The 18,823-nt window shown below is 42.0% G+C and overlaps 1 pseudogene; it reads left to right on the top strand.

Annotated features, from left to right (window-relative positions):
• Positions 1 to 4,874: 4,874 nt before the first annotated feature.
• Positions 4,875 to 5,856, top strand: LOC128106986 (olfactory receptor 2L13-like; annotated as a pseudogene).
• The last annotated feature ends 12,967 nt before the right edge of the window (positions 5,857 to 18,823 follow it).

Genomic DNA, 18,823 nt, shown 5'->3' with positions numbered 1-18,823 from the left:
CTTTGGTCTTTTAATGGGTTTTGGGTCTGGGATAATTTTCATTGATTGGGGGGTTGGTTACAAGTTGTTGTCAAGGGTGAGGAAAAGGGCTAAGCAAAGGAGATTAGATTTAAGGTTCTTATTAAAAAAAAAGAAAGAAAGAAAAGAGAGGTAAGAAAAAAAGAAAGAAAAGAAAAGAAAAATGTAAATACTTTACATTGGATTAGATTGTTTTATATTGTATACAAATTATATATATTGAAATTGATATTGTTAGAAAATGTTATATGTATATTTCTAATTGTACCGTTCATCTAATGATGTAATGCAATTTTCTGATCCTTGAATGTTATTACCAACTATTAGGATATAAAGAAATGAAAGTTAGTAGTTAGACATTATAATAGAACTTGTAGTTATATTAGGTATGTTTTCAAGATTAAGTAGATATATTTTAGATAGACAGGTTATCTTCAAACCCTTCAGAGATCTACAGAATATGGCATTTAAAATGTTTTAATAACTTAGAAAATTTTTCTTTTTTGTTATGACTATGAGACATGTCGGCTCCTGGCAGTACCAATCTACTTCAGAGAAAATATGGGCATTGAAGAAACTACGTATGGAGTTAACTTTCATTGTGGCCAAAGTTAGCCACTGGACAACAAAGTATCCTCGAATCAACAGGACAAAATGGACAGACAGGACATGAAACAAAGGACTACTGATTCTTGCCAAAACAAGTGTGGTTATGGCGTTATCAAAAGGCATCTTCTGAGGCCAGGACAATATGGCACCCTCCCTGAAGTGGCCTTCGCAATTCAGAAAAGGTACAGTGCCCTTTTCTTCGAAGGCAGCTGAACAGGCAGTGGGCCGATGGCTTCTGATGTGCAATGGAACAGCAGCTGAAACAGTTATTCTTAAAGAGTAACTAAGCTCACGCCTCTCAATAGTAGACTGGCATTTGATAGAGGGATGTGGAGAAGAATGGGATGTTGAGATGAAGCCATATATACATAGCCAAGAAGAATGGACAACTGAATTAAAAAACCATCAACGATTTCCAGAATTTAAGATCCTGAATCATGACATGACACTAGTGGAATTCAGGTGTTTCTGGTACATGGACTGCTCTCACTCAATGTGAGGATGAACTGTTGACCTTGTGTACATCCTACTTCACAAATGAGTCTGTCAGATATGCTAAGCCTATAGGCTGAAGATGATGCCCCAGCACTGCGGAGAAACCTCAGGTGACTGTCCAGAGAGCTGGCTGTTTCTATCAACTCACAAATTTTTTGGAAGTTGCTTGCATGCACTTCCTGTTTTTAATTTTGTTAGCTAATATTATTTCCTTCTTGGGTCTCTGAGGGAGTTGAAGATTAGTTAGTTATAGTTGATGGTTAGTTAGTTATAGTCGAAGATTAATTAGTATAGAAAGTGAATTAGATACATTTTGGACTTACCAAAATAGGATAGATAATGAAATTATTTTCTCTGAATTTGTCAAATACAAATGGACTAGACATTGTCTAGGTATTTATTACTTGTATATATTGTATATAGTTATTGTACTTTTGTATATAGATTTTCTTTTGTTAGTTATAACCTTTTACTTTTCTTTTTATTAAGATAGAAAAGGGGAAATATGGTGATATTTTATTTGTATTAAAATGTTATTTGTATGTTAATAAATAAAGTTGCCCGGGGGTCAGAGCTATTAGCAAGCCATAGGAAAGCAGGGCAGTGGTGGCGTACGCTTGTAATCCCAGCACTTGGTAGGCAGAGCTGGGTAAGTCTCTGTGTGTTCAGGGATACAGCCATTATTGGATACACATGCCTTTAATCTCAATACCAATCATGGAAAACCTGGAGGCCTATACAGACAGGCCAGGACGAGGCGGTCATGTGGTTGGGTTTACAACCAATGAGAAGGCAGGACAGGAACTCTATATAAAGACTTTAACACAGGGGTAGCTCTGGTTTGGAGAGGAAGGACCACTGCAGGAGGAAGGGGAAGGTTTTAGCTCTTGGCTCTGACCTCTTGGCTTTCTTCTTTGCATTGGTTCTGTGTTTCTTATTTAATAAGAAGGTAGGTTACATCTACACCCAGAAGAACCCCTCACTGAATACACACTCTTGAATCAGTCACTTCCACATCAAGAACATAATTCCAAAGGACAGCACTCACAGGAATCAGTCACCATCTCTCTTCCAGTGGGAACTCAGCCCTCAGGGAGGGAACTGAGCCTCACCAACCATTATAGGATTTTCACATGCTACCATGTAACTTCCTAAACTGGGCCATTACTTCCTAAAGCAAAATGGGTATGGCATTGTGCATAATTCACAGGTAATCTGGACCAGAAAGGATACTGACCTCCAGGAAGCAAGAAGGAATAAAGCACAGAGAGAATAGACACTTGTGATACTTAAATGGATAGGCAGGATCAAAACTTAGGCTTTCTACCCTTAGTGTAGAATCTCTTCTTACTGATTCCAACTTCTGGTGAGGAGTTTGAAAAGAGGACGAACCATATCTTTCCAAGGTGTTCTACCACCTCCACATGACACAGGACATCATGTCCCACTGAGGACAACCAGGACAGGGAAGGAAAGGCTTCTGCTATTGTTATCATGCTATTGTTGCTTGAGAGAATCAGAACAGAGGCAGTAGGTATAAATTCATGTCCAGCCACAGGTCCCTTCCCTGAGGGCTAAGAGAGAATGTGTCACCCTGGACATTCAGGTAGAGTAGTGGCCACTACCAGATCTAGACACACTGAGTGAGCTGCAGAGAGAAGAGGTGGGTGGCAGTCCAGGGGAGCCCCAAGGAACTACTACTCACCCATGCCCTCAGTGTGCTGTGGCAGTCTAAAGATGCCCTTCAGGCAGAGAATGGGCAGCAGTTGAGGCTGTATCTGCTTCAGTGAAGTAAGCAAGTCCTGGAATTCATCCTACCTCTTAGGAGTGTGCACCTGGAGCAGCAGCTACTCTTTGGTGTCCCCAGCCTCCTTATCAAGCTGCTGCCACTTGCCTGGGCTCAGAGCACCCACTGCCTTGAAGCATGGCCTTCATCTTGGTCATGACCTGGGCCAGGTCTGAGGCCCAATGCCTAGCAGTTCCTGGTGCTGAGTCTCTATACTGTGTGACCAACCTGCCTTACCTGCCCAGCTTTGTGGGATGGCACCAGGGCTATCAGAGACCTTGGTACTGAAGGCTAAAATGGGTGGCTTTTTAGTGTACTGATACGCCGCAGACAACAGGGGCCATGGGCTGGAATCTATGGACCTGGGTCTCCAGAATTCCAGTGATGCTCAACACATACACCCTGGGATCCCAGGCATAGCCAAGATGACTGAAAAGGCAGGAAGATTGGAAGAGGAGGAGGAGGTGGAGAAGACAGAAGGGACCCTGGTGGAGATGGTAGCCAGGTGGGCCTTAATGAGCAAAAACTTATTTAAAAACATATGATAATGTATAATATAGAGCAGCAACAGTAAAATGATGTTTAGAATGATTTATTTTGAGTATAAGATGCAAGGGTCATCTCCTTATTTTCTTGGCTGCCTATAGTGGGTGAGGTTTAAATGCTATTCATCCCAAATGTCAGCCTACTCACTGGTTGAATTGGCATAGCTCTAACTATCAATATTTCCAGAACACTATACAAATTTGGCAGGATTCTGTGTTAGACCTGTGCTTGACCTACACAGCTCTCCCTTACCACACACAGCAATAACTTCATATATTGTCTTGTTGGAGAAAATGAAGTCTCTTCAATGATCTATCTTGAATTGTTGTCATGGTGTTTTATTATCATGACAACAGGAACTTCTTGACAACAGATTTCCCATTTCCACAATAGCTTTTACTATATTTACTATTTATACTTATTATGCTAGTAACAATTAAATAACTTTTTGTGGGGTGCTTTTTGTTCTACTTATTCATGGTTAATACTATCATAAATACTGACAGAAGAGGAAATACTGATAACTACGAAGTTGGTACTTCCCTTTTACATGGAAACTTGTCATTATGAAGGCTTTAAAAGATTGTCAGATTTTTTGGCCAAATACCCTAACTGTCATGATAGAACTCTCATCCAGTGACTGGTGGAAGCAGATGCAGAGATCCACAGCCAAGCCCCAGGTGGAACTCCAGGAGTCCAACAGGCATGAGAGAGAGGGATTATATGAGCAAGAGATATCAAGACCATGATGGAAAAAGCACAGGGCCAAATAGCCAAACTAGCGGAAACACATGAACTGTGAACCAACAGCTGAGGAGCTCCCATGGAACTGGACAAGGCCCTCTGGATAAGTGAGACAGTTGATGAGCTTGAACTGTTTAGGAAGCCCCCAGGCAGTGGGACCAGGACCTGTCCTTGGTGCATGAGCTGGCTTTTTGGAACCTGGGGCCTATGCTGTGAAACTTTGCTCAGCCTTGGTGCAGGGAGGAGGGGCCTGGACCTGCCTCAACTGAATCTACCAGGCTAGGCTGACTTCCCAGGGGAGAACTTGCCTTGGAGGAGGTGGTAATAGGGGGTGGATTAGGTTGGGGGAAGTCTGGGTGTTTGAGAAGGGAGGACAGGGGAATCTGTGGCTGATATGTAAAATTAAATTAATTATAAAACAAAAATATTTATTAAAAAATAAAATAAAATGACCATACAGGTATCTCTGAACTGAGAACTTGGCCAGAGGCAAGGGGGAAGAAACATTCAGTTCAGATTTCAAAATAAATTCAACAGAAGGATGGTGCTGGTTGTAAGAACAACTCAGGGCAAGCGTTCATTCCAAGCCAGTTCCTCTTTATTCTCCTGTTCTACTTTATATAAGTGCATTTTACTTTCAGGTCACTTTTGAAGAAAGAGAAAGCAATACATTTTCATGGAGAAACGGAATCAGAGCTCACGTGATTTCATTTTGTTAGAATTATTACCACAAAATCACACAGGCCTACTGCTATTGCTGCTCTTCATCTCCATTATTTTCTGTGGCCTTGCTTGGCAACTCAGCAATGATCCACCTCATTCATGTGGATCCCAAACTCCACACCCCCATGTACTTTCTGCTCAGTCAGCTCTCTTTCATGGACCTGATGCATATCTCTACCACTGTTCCCGAGCTGGCATTCAACTTTCTCTCTGGCCAGAAAAGCATTACCTTACTGGCTGTGGAGTGCAATCCTTTTACATTCTGAACATGGCAGGTTCTGAGGGCTTGTTCCTGGCCTCCATGGCCTATGACCATTTCGTGGCCATCTGCCACCCTCTTCATTATCCTGTTCCCATGAGCAAAATGATGTGTCTGGAGACGATCATAGGATCTTGGACACTGGGCTCCATTAACTCCTTATCACACACAGTCTATCTCCTTCACATTCCTTACTGCCACTCTAGGTCCATTAACCATTTTTTCTGTGATGTCCCTGCCATGTTGCCCCTGGCCTGTATGGACACTTGGGTTTATGAGTACATGGTATTTGTGAGTACAAGCCTGTTTCTTCTACTTCCTTTCCTTGGCATCACAGCTTCTTGTGGATGGGTCCTTTTTGCTGTCTTCCATATGTGCTCAAGGAAAGAAAAAGGCCTTCTCCACATGTTCAATTCACTTAACTGTGGTGACATTTTACTATGCATCTTTTGTCTACACTTACCTTCATCCCAGGAGTCTCCGTTCCCCCACAGAAAATAAGATTCTGACTGTCTTCTACACTATCCTCACCCCTATGCTCAACCCTATCATCCTCAGCCTGAGGAATAAGGAGGTCCTGGGGGCCATGACAAGAGTCTTTGGGACATTCTCTTCCACAAAAACTTTGTCATTTCCTCTCTACTCATATTTCAGTCCCTGGAGAATGACAGAGTAGTGTTGCCTTTTGGAAATGCAATGTGTCCCCCACACATGTCATACCTTTCTGGTGACTTATTACTGGTTAAGATTACACAGTATGTTCATTATTGCACACTAGTACAATTATTCCCATGTTTAATTCATAACATTATAGTCAATTATATCAATAACAGAAATTTGGCAATTACTATTCTAACAAATATGACACATTATACCTTATGAGTGTATAAATATTACTGTAAAATAATATTGTATGCTGATATTGATTTGTTTCTACAAAGTTAACATAATAAATTGCTTTGATTATATGTTTTGCTTTCATTCTTTTCATTATTAAAATTTTATGTATATTGAATATTTAAAAAAGATTGTCAGAGTTTTTAATGATTATGATTTGTAAAAAAGATTCTGAGAATTGATCTATATCAAACTTTTAAAGTGACAATTAGTCTAATCTTTAAAACAACACTTGGGGTAAACTTCATTTACTCATTCAATAAAAAGACTGTGAGTAGTCACTTACTGCATGCTAGCCCATTACCTAACCAATGAGGTTACAGTGGTAAGTAGACCAACACCTACTGGAATTGAAGTATACATAAACTACAATAAATGAGACAGGCACACAGATAGACGTGTGGTAGTTAGAGGACAAAAAGCAATTTTTCTGGACTGTAGGGGAAGATGGAAGGAACTTAAACGAGTAGGACCAAGTGGGAGAAGCTGAGAGCATGGCATATAAGGAAAATGGAAGGAAATATAAGAAAAGCCTTGTTCAGCCTTGCTGCATGGGGGAGGGGCTTGGTACTGCCTCAACTGAATGTGCCAGGTTCTGCTGACTCCCCATGGGAGGAACCCTGACACTTTTGTTGGAGGGAATGGGGAGGGTGGGTCGAGGGAAAACCTGGGGGAGAAGCAGAAGGAGGGATGAGACAGGGCTCTATGGTTGGCATGTAAAAGGAATAAAAAAATGTCTTTAGAGAAAGACTTAAAAAAAGAAAAGAAAAGCCCGACAAAAAAGATTCAAGAACAGGAAGATGCTGGAGTGTTCAGTGTCACTTCCCTGCAGGGAAAGGGACAGAAAAATCCAAGTTCAAGTCAGAGATGAAACAGGAGCCAGATCTATCTGTGTCAGGAGACACTGGCAGGTACTGTGATTGGAACTGGAGGCATGTGGGTTCTTGGTGAGGAACAGTAGTCTGACTTCTGTGTGGATGAATTCCTCTAACCACAGGACAAGGCAATGGGCTTCACTCACATTTGCCAGCTGTGATGATTGTATTTGTATAACAATGCTTTCTATGTAAGTAGAAATGGGATCCAACTATGTAAATGATTATGATACTGAGAAATGCCTGCCTATGGCCTTGAGTATAACCCATCACAATAAAATATGTTCATCATGAATGTTAGCCCAAAAGAGAATTTGTTTTGTAAGTCAAACATGATTATCTCTTTTCAACACATGTCACAGTCTTACTTATTCTTTTCTCCTGTCTCCTTAATAACAGAATCCTAACTGTGAGTATGCCCAAGTGTCTTTGTAGAGTGGGTTCATTTACCTTGTGCTAGCTACAGCAGCAGTCACAACAGCTGTAAACGCATGCAGCAGAAGCAGCTTCAGCAGAGGCTGGAGCCTCTGGAGAGGAAGTAGAAGCATGAGAAGCAGAAACAGCAGAAACAGGATCAACAGCAACAGATGTGGAAGTGGAAGTGTCTTGCTGTAATCCTTAATGAAGACAAACATTTGATGCCTTGTTAGAGTTCAGTGGAGAAGAACTGACAGTGTCTGTCTTGGTCCATCAGTTTACACTTTGCACGCTGCCTATACCAGGTAAACCTTGCTACTCCAAATCTTGTATTGGTCTGGGCTTAAATGTGTTGAACTGCAGAAATATGGTTACTTTTATATCAGTGTCATGATATGTTTACAAAGTGTGTAAACCACTGCCATTTTGGTTTACTAGATTTACATATATATTCACTATCTACATTTCAATTAGTGATATTTTGGTATGCTGATTTATCATTTGGAAAACTTTTTAAAAGAAAATTTCAGTGGGGGAAAACCACCAAATATTAACAATACCTTGAGTACAGTCACAATTTGTAGTCAACTGATTCCACAAAGTATGTTAACTTTAACTGACTTACTTTGTTACATTCAAATCCTACTTCATTCAAAGTAGTGCAGACTCCACACAGGGTGCTCCAACTGTACCTACATACACACTAAGTGACTGCTCATTCATGCACCATTACCATTTTACATTGAAAGATGACAGTACAACTTTGGACTGTCATTCAACAAGACTATAGACCATTTCAGCACTAAGAGATGGCCTCTTCATAACATGCAGAGTTATATAAAAAATGGTAAAAAATATTTTCCATTTCTACAGGCGAACCCCTTTGGCATTCCAATTATATCAAGCACTAATGAAATCTTTTCTGGTTGAGGAAGATTTAAGGCAAGTTCCGGCCCTATGAAGGCACTGAGATGATTTCCCCACTATTGCTACATGTCTTTATACTCAATGTCACAGTAGATCTGGTCGATTCAGCAACCATTTTTTTTCTTGCTGGTTTATAAAGCTGGAAGTAGAAAAGCAAGCCACATGTGAGCCAAACTGCAAAGTATGTGGTCGTTCCTTTTTCTCTTTAATTTCTGATGGGCTACAACCATTCTACATTCTAAGAAAAATTCAAAATGCTCCTCAAACTACTTCCAGAGATTCTAGATTGCATGATTTCCTTTCAATACCGGGGGAGTGACACATGCCTTCATTCCTAGCACTTGGGAGGCAGACAGGCAGATGTCTGTGTATTCAAGACAATCTTGGTCTTCAGAGCCATGTTGGTGATAGTCAGGCCTACACAGAAAAACTCTGACTAAAAAAGCAAAACAAAAGGAAAACACAAACCACCACAACAGCAAAACCAGGAAGATGCTTGGTAGCTGCTGGTGTTCGGCTGATTTTTCTAACATTGTTTCAATCTCATCTGAGACCTGAGCAAGTGTTTGGTCTGTTTTCTTCTTCCTGCATCACAGCTGCCCTGTTGTGGAAATTTTGTTCATCCATACAAAAGGTTTGTTGGCTTTTATGTGTATAATAACAAAACTTTGTAATTACTACTGCTGCTGTTGCTGATGATATTAATGATGATGATGATGATGATATTGATGATAATGATGATGATGATGATAATAATAATAATACTGAAGGAGAAAATGGAAAGGGAAGGGGTTGGGCCTCTCCCAAGAGTGTTTGAGGCCAAGGCCTGCAAGTTGGCCTTCTTAGTGCCATCCTGGCTCAGTGCTGCCTGCAGCATCTCTCCCATCCTATAGAGGGAGGCCCCTTGCCTCAGTCCTTGGAGATGGAGAGGTGGTTGGAGATGGGGTGGCTGAGACCTGGGTCCAGGCTGGAGGAATCAACACTGTTGAGGAGCCTGAGCTCTGCAAGAGCTGTCTTGGTCCCATAAATTCTGCATCTCTGGGCAGCTCCTTGATCATGGGCAGATGGGACAGACAGGAAGGCAGCTGGAAGCCAAAGTTAGGCCAGGATATGCAGGTCAAGAGAGATTTAGCAGGGGGCAGCACCTTGCATGACATCCCTGCTGTCTGCTGTGGTAGTCAGTAGGATGCAACCATAGCCTCTAATCATTGGGTCTAGTTGGTCTAGCATTTGATGAGATGTTCGGCCCTGGCCCAAGGCAAAGACTAATTGTTATGGGAGGCCATGCATCTGGTTGCTGAAGGGGCACCACGGAGGCACAGCAGGTTGGGGGCGCCCCAGGGAGTAAGTTCACTGAAATGGAACAGAAGGAAGAGGTAGATTTGAAACAGGATAAATCCAAGGAGGATGAGCTTCGCTGTGGCATGCATGAAGTAGGTCTTTCTAGAAACATGGGCCATTCCAGATACCTAGGCTATTGGGGCTGACTGGACTGGGAGCCTGAGAAACTGAGGCTGTGCTGCACACCAAATGCAGGACAAAAGCTCACAGGTCTGTGGAGGGGCCCCCACCCCACAACTTCCCACAATGGTTTGGGCTGCCTGGATGATATGGCAGCCTGGACCAGAGGGCAGGAGGTGATCTGTGGAGGGTGTAGAATAGTCTTGAGCCTCCCAGCACTGGTGTCATTGTGGGCTGCAGCTGATCTGACCATCTTCAGCCCTCCTGACACTGGAGCCTTCATCTAACCTGGGTGTGTTTCATTTTGCTTGCTGTCTGTCTCCCAGGGAGGTGGAAGCAGTGTGAGGTTTGATTTGTTGTCTAGTGCTCATCCTCAATGCTAGCACAGGACCCACTGTACAGTAAGCACTTTAAACATGCAAGTCAGAAGGAGGACATGGTGGCTCATGCCTTTGATCCTGCACTCAGAAGGCAGAGGCAGGTAGATGTCTGTGAGTTTGAGGTCTGTTTGTCTACTGAGTCCAGGATAGCCAGAGCCTCATAGGAAGACACAATCTCCAAAAACAAACAAAGAAAGGAAAAGTGAGTTTGAGAGTTGCATCAGCAGTTAACGGCACTGGCTGCTATTGTGGAGGATGAGGGTTCAGTTCCCAGCAATCATACAGAGGCTCAAACACACTCTTTCAGCCTCCTCAGGCACCAGGAACACATGCAGTGCTCACACATACCTGCAGGAAAAATACCCGTATACATAAAAAATGAAATAAACATTTAAAAGGGAAAAAATTAAAATAAGATAAAAATGCAAGTCAGGGCCTTAGGAAATGGCTCAGCATGTAAAGAGGAGTAAATCAGCAACTCTTCCAAATTCTTTTTTGATCCAGGGATAACCTGGTGTTGAGAGATGATGACAGGTAGATAGATGGATGGATGGATGGATGGATGGGTGGGTGTGTGGGTGGATGGATGGATGGATAGATAGATAGTAGATAGATGGATAGATAGATAGAATTATAGGCCTATTATCCTGATGAACATATAAACAAAAATTCTCAATAAAATACTTGCAAATAAAGTTCAGGATTACATTAAAAAATCATTCACCGTGGTCAAGTTGTGTTCACCTCAAACATGCAAGGATAATTCAACATACACAAATCAACATATTTACTACACCCCATAAAATGAGTAAAGGACAAAAACAATATGACCCTCTGAATATATGAAAAAAAGCCTTTGTAAAATCCAGCTTTCATCAATGATAAAAGTCCTGGAGAATCTAGGGATATAGAGGATATAATTCAGCATAATAAAGTAATTGTACAACAAGCCCACAACATCATCAGACTAAATAGAAAAAAACTCAGAGCAATTCCAAAAAGGAGGAAGAAGAAAAGGATGTTCACTCCTTCCACTCCTATTCAATATAGAACTTGAACTCTTAGCAAGAGCAATAAGACATGTGGAAGAGATAAAGGGGATACAAATGGAAAGGGAGAAGTCAAAATGACCTTATTTGCAGATGATATGATTCTAAACAAATAAAACATCCAGAGATAATTTTAGAAGGGTAAAGTAGGGAAACATGTCATATTAGAGAGATACATGGCATATGAGATAAAAAAATAAAAAACCACTTTAATGGAGATATGTAAGCAGTGGTGTGTGATTGATAGAGTAGATATTGCAACAGACTACAGTGTCCAGAAAGTTTGTAATTGTTGAAAAAATAGGCTACAGGCTGGAAGGAGAAGGACGGGCTATGAGAGCATGCCCTAAGAATACGGCAAGTGTTCTAGTTAGTTTCTATTGTTGTAATAAAAGTCCAAAGAGCCAATCTGAGAAAGTGAAGGGTTTATTCACCTCACAGGTTGCAGTCCATCATCAAGGGAAGCCAAGGCAAGATCCAAAGGCAGGGGCTTGAAACCACAGAGAATGCTCTTTACTGCTCTGCTCAGCTAGGTTTCCTCTGAGGTTAAGGTTCCCCTGCCTAGGAATGCACTACCCACAGAGGGCTGAGCCATCCTCCATTGGTTAGCAACAAGAAATGCCAAAGAAGCATGCCTTCAAGCCAGTTTGATGGAGTCAAATCCTCAACTATGGGTCAAGTAGACAGCCAAGATTAGCCATCACAGCAAGTCAGAAGGGGAAAACATAAACCTCGCTTACTGCAAAGAACATTGACCCTCCATGAAAAGGATTCTAAGTTCATAGTGAAATTTCGACTGTAGGAAGGATAATTTAAAAGGATTTATGACAGAAATGAAAGAATAAGTCAAATAATGAGTGACAATAAGCCCAAGTCACAAAGGAAAAGTTGGTAAATTTGACTTCTTAAAGTCCCTTCTGGAGGCTGCAGGGTGGACATGGGGAGGGGCTTTTGGCTGACAGAACCTTTGACCATCCTTCCAGTGTTTTCATGGAGGAGTTCTTATCAGAAACCCTACACAGTACCACAGAGAGGAGGTCCCAAATACAAGCCTGAATCACCAACTGATTGCCAGTGCTTATGTTCTAGAGAAATGGAGGAGTCCATTCTGCTTGATGATTTGGGGAAGGGTGCATCCCATTTTCAGAGCCATGGATGTTGAAAGCTTATAAAGCTGCACCAGGCACATTGTCTATGGTCATTACTCTTGTTGACACACACTGCAGTGCCCACACTCATCATCCTAATGTCAGTGGTGAGCTCTGTAACATGATTTTATTCTGGAGTATGATTTGTTTCCTATTGCTGCAGTCTCCAATCCTGCCTCTTTGACCATCAAAGAAACTTCAAATTTTAATAAATCATTTTTGTTCTTAAAGTAGCTGGAGGCTTCTAGCTCCTGTTTACAATGAAGAACCCACAGAAGGCTTTCCTGGGTCATCCTTTTAAACTGGAGTTTTTCCTTTCTGAGAATGCATGGAGTAAGCAAGATGTGTTCTGGAGGAGTTCAAGTGCAAATTCATGTGGCTCTTCCTGACACTCTGCTCTCGAACAGGTACAGTCTGTTGTTCTTCTCTTTTCTTTGAAGAGAACCCATTTTCTGTCTCTTGGACCCTTTTTCATCACAGTTACTACCAGCCATAACATAATTATTTGAATTTCAAATCTACAATTATAGAAAGAGACCCAATTATTTTGTATCTGGTTTTCTAGTTAATCGTCTCCTAAGACTGGTATTTCACCCTATTACAGCCAGACCAAAAAAAGGCCACTAAAAGTCATCATGACTATGAGATCTACATGTGACTCAGATGTGATTTTTGATTATTGTCACTCCTTCCTTTCACTCTCTAAGTGAGCCTTTTTCTCATGAATATTAGTGAAGAGGGGAATAAGACTGTGATGGCTATTCTTGGTTGTCAATGTGACTGTTTCTGGATTAACAAACAACAAAAAATAGAGGGCACACCGGTGGGAGAGGTCTGCTTATTTTGAAGTATGAAGATCTAATTCTAGTTTGGATCTTTGAGGCATGAAGTCACAGCTTTAATTCAGATCTTTAATCCAGATATACTCTGGACCACTCCTTTTGTTGGAAGGACTTGGAAGAATGAAGCTCTTACTCTTTCTCTGTAGCATGAATCTTCAAAGTTCTTATTAGTAAAAACAAATCTGGGCTGGAAGCCTTTGAGTACTCATCCAAATGGATCTCAGCTGAACTGAGTCTCAAAATCCTAAAAGCTTTATGAGCTCAAGTCTTATATGTCTTTCTGCTTTCTGAAATTAAAGGCTCACTTCCTGGAATTAAAGGCCTGAGTAATCATGCCTGTCTGTTTCTAATGTGGCCTTCAACTCACAGAGATCCAGAGGGATTTCTGCCTCAGGAATGCTAGGATTAAAGGTGTGAGTGCCACCATTATCTAGCCTCTGTATCTAGTGGCTGTTCTGTTCTCTAACCCTAGATAAGTTTATTAGGGTGTACAATGTTTTGGGGAACACAATACCACCACATTTCCCCTTTTTTGCCTAAAATTAAAAAAGGGTATAACTAATACAAGAAAAACTATCCAATCAGCATATACAATATAAACAGTCAAGAATTATATTAACAATATCTAGTTCACCAACATTTGACAGATTCAGACAAAAAACTCCATTAATATATGTTAACAATGTCCAGTCCAGTAACATTTGATAAACTCAGACAAAAAAAATTTCATTACTTATCCTATTTAAAACAAGTAGTTCCTTTTTAAAAGTGGATTCAAAAATGGACCTTTTTATCTTATCATATTCATATTCTCTCTTCTTTCTTTTCATAATAGATTCAGTAATCCACCTTTTTGTCATTTTTATATCTTCCCCTTTTTCTTTTTAGAGTAAATTCAATGATCTAACGATTTATCCTATAATTTCTTCCTCCTTTTCCTCAGAGTAGATTCAATGATATACCTCATATCTATATTCTCTTTTTCTCTTTTTTTTGGCTTTGAGCAGCACTGTTCAGCTGAGATTCACTCTGGATGAGGGCTGAGTGGCATCCAGTCTGAGGAAACAGGATCAGCTGAGGAATTGACAAGGTGAGGTGGCTCTGGCTTGTTCTGCTTCTCTGATCTTCCAGTGGTCAGCCCCAATACCTGGCTCCAGATTTGTTTTTATTAATAAGACCTTTTAAGGTTCATACTACATATCGCTGCTTGCTCTTAACTTGTTAGCACAACCATTCCTTGACTGGCATTAAAGCCTGCTTCTTTAAGATTCCAGCATATACTGCAGACCAGCTGAGACATCCAGTCTTGAGGAGTGGGCGTCTACTGGATTATTGGGCTTTCCATTCATAGCCAGATATTGTTGTATTAGATAGAGCTCTGCCTGTAAGCCATTCTAACAAATACCCTTTCCATAGAGAATCATTGTGTTACTTCTAGAGAATGCTGGTTAAGACATCAGGCATGTAGAGAGGACATTCTAGAGCAGTTATTGTCTCATAACAGTCTTAGCTCACTTACAAATTCCCAATAGTCACTTAAAACATAGCCTTCCCCAGGTTCTTGCTCACTTCAGAGAACTCAACCCTCCTCCTTGATGATCATGACCGAATTCCTTGGCATTCATATTATTGGGTATGGATATAAGGAGTGTAAGTGCCAATTTTAGACAGTGTTTATAAAGTGAGTGTTCAACTCCCCATGGGTGAATTACTGAAATAATTCTTATGAAGCAGAGAGAAATCTCTAGCTTTGGAAGGAGGAGGTGTTGAATGACTTCCCCGGTGTCACAAGAGAGACTCCGGAAAAGGAAACCACAGCTTATGCTCAGTTCATGGAGAACTAATTAGTAAGGAGGCAAAGGCTGTGCCCCATGACATCAGCAGACCCTTTGCTGGGCATTCTATTGTATCCTGGACAGCTCTTGGAATCCCCAGTGATGTCACTATTGTTGTAGCAACACTGACTGCCTTGAGGACATTTGTTCAGTGACCACAAACTTGGCCTCTAGATATGCTGTCCAGATGCAGAGGTCTGTTTGGCAGAGGGAATGGAATGCATGGAGAGACCAGAATGAGGCCGAAGGAATCTGGTCCAAGGTCTCCCTGGAAAACATGGAAAAAATGGTCCTGGGGAAGAGGCAGTGAGTTTTGGAAGGGGCTGGGGAGCTTTCTGGATGTGGTAGGCTTTAGCTTTCCATGGCTAGGACTAAAGAACTTGGAACTTCTGGGATGGAGGCACAGAGAAATTAATGAGATTTCTGTACCATGACTGGATTTCACTACCACTGGAGTCCTTTATTTATGGGCCAGTGATAACAGGGAAAGGAGAGCACCCTGGGAATCCCTGAGGTTCTTACTCTTGACATCATAGCCACTAGCAGGGCAGGAGCCCCCAAGTGCTGCTGTCTTCCAGTGACCCCTGAGGTTTCTGAATTACCAGCTGTTGATGGCACACAGGTCTCCAGTTCAGCCAGAAAGCTTTTAGATTCAGTGTACCTGGACTGAGACTGTCACCTTCTTGCCAGCTGTGGGTGTCCTGGAGTGTCAGTGAGGATGGCTTTGTGAATCTGGTGACTATGTTTTACCCCTGCATGGCTTTTCCATTAACATGAGACTCTGAAGCCTAGAGCAAGTGACTTGGGCATCCCTATAATACCCAAGTTATTATAACAGTAGCAATTATCTCCATGCATCTGAAAGCACATGGCTGAAGGCTCTGCAGCCAAAGTGCATCCTCTACAGTGTGAGTAAGCCTTCAGAGGTTGTCCACTGGGTCCCCTTGTGCAGGGAGACAGAGGAGATCAGCTGACTTCTAAGACAGCCACCTCTCTATAGAGAGATGGGAGAACTGACATCCACAGAGGGGAGACTCAAGTCTGGGCTTTCAGAACCTGCCTGGGCAAAGTCTCATCTGTCAGTCACTTTCTGTGTTTCTTCAGTGTGTCAGGATTAACTGAGATGAGGAAGTATATAGGGCAGGTGCTGTGCTTTGACTTCTAGAATTGGGTATTACTGAGATAGCTCACCTTGTCTAGCATGACTTGTCAGTGTGATATAACATCTGAATGGACATAGTTTACCCCACATCACTCATTTGTTCTGGGATCCCCAAATACACTTCTGAAGACACAGTCTATACTTCTGATGAATTTTCAATCCAGACCAAACATGATGCCAGTTCTTCATTTCAGGACTGTCAGTAAATTGAAAAGTGTGAAGTGTGGCTCTGGGAAAGGTCTGTGGTAAAGGACCCCTAATAAATCTGTTCTCTTGTATCCTTTTCTTACTTCTCTCATGCTCTGATGGATATTGTAATTTAAGCTGGCTGTGTCACCTTTCCTAAGCATTGTCACAGGAAGCTCCAATCAAAGAATTTGACTTTGGTGTAGCTCTAGGATTAGCACCACCATAGTGACACACTGCATACTATCCCCATGACTATGACACATTTGATTTTCTGTAAATGCCTTTGCATATCTGTGTGTGGCCTCTCACTCACCATTCACCTTTCCTCAAACCCCAGTGCAGGAATGGAGCCTTACACTTGTGGGAGTGTTTGCTCTTGTGTCTGAGGGCTCCCTGGGGAAATCTGTTTCTTAGTATCCCCAGGCAGACCTGTCACATGTTGATAAGGTTTTGGTACTTCATGAGGGCTAGGATGTATTCTGCTGATGATTCAGGGTAATTTTCCTCATGGATTATGGGACTTATCCTTGTTCTGACAGGACACCCACAATCTCCCACCACACCCACATACTGTAACAGCCTTGGGGATTTTCCACAATGTGCTTGTTTACATCTGGAGACTGATCTTTCCTCCCCACCATCCTGACCTAATAACCTAGCAACCTTTATTTCTCATGTTATTAATTAGAGAACTGAAGAAGTGACGAGCCATTTCGACAGATATGTTTGGAATAGAGACTTCAAATTCCCACACATGAAGTAGTAAAAATATTCTAATGAAGCGGAGAGAGATCACTGGCTTTGTAAAGACGATGTACTGAAGTTCTTTCCTTATGTTTCTGGAAAGGCTCCAGAGAAGGGCAACATGGCTTTTTGTGCATTGCAGATGAGCTAGTTAGTAGGTAGGTGAGGGTTGTGGAGGTGACCCTAGTAGTCACTTCTCTGGAAATTCTGTTGTATCCTGCAGAGACCTTTATATTCTCTGTGATATTACCAGTGTTGTGACAACACCACATGTCTGTGGGGTATTCGTTCAGTGCCCATAGACATGTTGGCAAGATAGAGCTGGCTGCTTGGGAGAGAGAATAGAGAACATGGAGAGACTAGAGAGAGGCAGAAGGAAGCTGGCCTTTGGTCTTAGTGTAGAGTCTGGAGAAATAAATGGTTTTGGAGAAGGCACAGTGAGCTTCATGGAGGAGGTGAAGTTAAGCTGGGCCTTCCAGTATGGGGCTCAGCATCTGGGAGCTTCTGGGAAACAATGAGGCTATTCTGCTTCTCCAGGCTTCTTAAGAACAGACCTAGATTCAAGAGTCTCTGATGCTGAGTTTAGGAGAGCCATGAAGTATTCAAGCTGCAACTGCCTTTCTGGGAACTCCTTCATTTCATTCAGACTGGCAAAGAGGGGCAGGAGAAACAGATGGACTAACGAGCTGTCCCTCTCTGGGAGGGTTTTGCTTCACTTCATCCTAGTGGATTCCTACAGTTTCCATGGGAATCTGATGCCAATAAGAAGGGAGGGAAACTCCCCTGGCCATCCACCACAACCTCAGACATTCAGATGCTTTGGTCCTGGGCAGGTGTGATCAGGATTTGGTGCTGCTAAGTTCTAGGCACAACAGGACTTACCTGCATCACATCAGATATGAGGTGACACTGTCCTCCAAATCTTCATGGCTGGGCTAGCTTATGCCTTCCAGAGTCAGGGGACTGCATTAGGGAGGGAGACACATGCCTAGCCATGGTGCTTGATACTGTAGAGGGGACATTTGGAGTAGCTGGTGGCTGCCAGCAGCTTTGACCTTCCTTGAAGTGTTGTGGTGGAAAAGTTCCCATCAGAGGTCCTGCCCCTTACTACAGAGGCTAGGTCCCAATACAAGCCTGAGTCAGACATCTGCCTGCCAGAGATTATATTCTAAAGAAATGGAGGAGGCCATTCTGCTTGATTTGGGAGAAGGTTGCATCTCATTTTCAGAATTATACATGTTGCAAGTTTCTGAAGCAGCACCAGGCACATTGTTGAATGCCAGTATTCTTGGTGACACACACTGCAGTGCCCATGCTCATCATGGGGGTGTCAACTCTGGAGTAGGATTTGTATCCTAGTGCTGCTGCCTGAAATCCCAATTGTATGAGTCTAGAGGAATTTCAATTCTAAATGGACCCTTTTTGCTTTGAAAGCAATAGGAGGCATCTAGTTGTTGATGACAATGAAGACCACACAGTAGTCATCCCAGTCCTTCCTGTTTTAGGAAGGAGTTTTTTCCCATCACAGGATGTATGGAGTAAGCAATACATGGTCTGGAGGTGTTCAAGTTAAAATTCACATGGTCTGAGACACCCTCCTCTTTATGACAGATCCAATGTGCTGTTATTTTAGGCCTTTCTTCTTTTTTTTAAAGAGCACCCATTTTTTTTTTACCTATAGACACTTTTTTTAAAACCAGAGTTATTATCAAAAATA

Source organism: Peromyscus californicus, unplaced genomic scaffold (assembly GCF_007827085.1).
Source record: "Peromyscus californicus insignis strain IS unplaced genomic scaffold, ASM782708v3 Scaffold_12__1_contigs__length_115047231, whole genome shotgun sequence".
Classification (NCBI taxonomy): Eukaryota; Metazoa; Chordata; class Mammalia; order Rodentia; family Cricetidae; genus Peromyscus; species Peromyscus californicus.
Note: the sequence above shows the minus strand (reverse complement) of the source record. Positions and strands in the feature narration are given on the sequence as shown.